Raw genomic sequence first — 1,566 nt, forward strand, 5'->3', positions numbered from 1 at the left:
AAGCCTGGCCCATGTGGTAAATCCCCGTTTCTACTAAAATACAAAAACTAGCAGGAAATGGTGTTGCACTCCTGCAGCCCCAGCTACTTGGGAGACTAAAGAAGGAAAATCCTTTTAATCCAGGAGGCAGAGATTAGTCACTGTTCTCCATCCTAGATAACAAGAGTGAAACTCCATTTACAAAAGAATAAATAAGTGACACCCCATAGCAGTACAGTCTAAGCTGAATGAACAAACAAAATGCCACTTCATACACAACAACCAGATTCGAGAATGCTACAGTGCACAAACGACTTTCGTCTGACTTTTGAACACTTCTAACTAGTCCCACAAAACGTAGGACCTCAAAAAATTGGTTTACGACTCAGAATTGTTCCTCTCCACGGAAATCTTTAGTAAAAGGCGAAAGATTTATACGATTTGAAGAGAAACCAGAGTATACCCTGTCATTGTTGCACACAGTCCTCGGGTGATGGTCACTACTAGATTAGCAATGGTTACTATTAACCCAAAGGAGCTAGCGACTTCTGTTTTTATCTCAGACAATTGTGTGAAAGGAGCTTCGTTTTTATGATAAAGGAAAAAGGGGGAAAAAGGGAGAATCTCCTTTTAAAGTAGGACGTGTTCTGTGTGCAATGCATTGTGGGTATGTAAATGATGCTGAGTCACCACCCCCCTCGGTTTCCAGAAATACCCTAAATAGTTCGTTACTTTTTCTAGGCGTTGGGCCACCACCAGGGGACAGAACGGAAGCCAGATTTTCAGAACTATAGATGCCTGGTCTAACTAGAAAGTGACTTTATTTTGGGCGGATCACCTGAGGTCGGGAGTTCAGGACTGGCCTGACCAACATGGAGAAACTGTGTCTCTAACTGAAAAAAAAAAAAAAAATACAAAGTGAGCTAGGCGTGGTTGGTGCATAACTGCAATCCCAGCTACTTGGGAGGCTGAGGCAGGAGAATTGCTTGAACCCAGGGGGTGAAGATTGCAGTGAGCTGAGAATGCACCATTGCACTCCAACTTTGGCAACAAGGGCCAAACTCCGTCAAAAAAAAAAAAAAAAGTGACTTTATTTTATAATTGGCACTTAAAGTAAAAAAAAAAAAAAGAGCCTTAAAATAATTGTATTCATACAGTCGTTTACCAAAAATTTATTGAGTACTAGGAAATCCTGTGCTAGGAGACAGGCACGTGTGATGAGCACTGATTATAGAATGTTCAGTGAGTGACACGCGCCAAGCATGAAAGGATCCAAAGAAGTAGGGTGGTGATGACATTCTAGGCAGAGGGACACCCTAAGCAGTGTGAGCCAAGTGGTGACAGGGCAAGTGGCTAAATGACAGGGTCCATATCTTGATGGACCTTCCATACAAAGCTAACTCGGATTTACCTTAAGGACAATGAGGAGTCACTGAAAAGCTTTAAAGGAGAATATGATCAGATTAGTACTTTTTTTGTTTGTTTGGTGTGGTTTTTTTTGGAGACAGGGTCTCACTCTGTCACCCAGGTTGGATGGCAATGGCGGGATCATGGCTCACCACAGCCTCAATCTCCAGGCTCAGGTTC

The 1,566-nt window shown here is 42.6% G+C and overlaps 1 non-coding gene across 1 annotated transcript; it reads right to left on the bottom strand.

The window, feature by feature from the left end:
* Positions 1-323: 323 nt before the first annotated feature.
* On the bottom strand, positions 324-440 carry LOC115892447. Its single transcript, XR_004052329.1, has one exon. It is a non-coding gene; the product is annotated as a U5 spliceosomal RNA (small nuclear RNA).
* Positions 441-1,566: the final 1,126 nt, after the last annotated feature.

Source organism: Rhinopithecus roxellana, chromosome 12 (genome assembly GCF_007565055.1).
Source record: "Rhinopithecus roxellana isolate Shanxi Qingling chromosome 12, ASM756505v1, whole genome shotgun sequence".
Taxonomy (NCBI): domain Eukaryota; kingdom Metazoa; phylum Chordata; class Mammalia; order Primates; family Cercopithecidae; genus Rhinopithecus; species Rhinopithecus roxellana.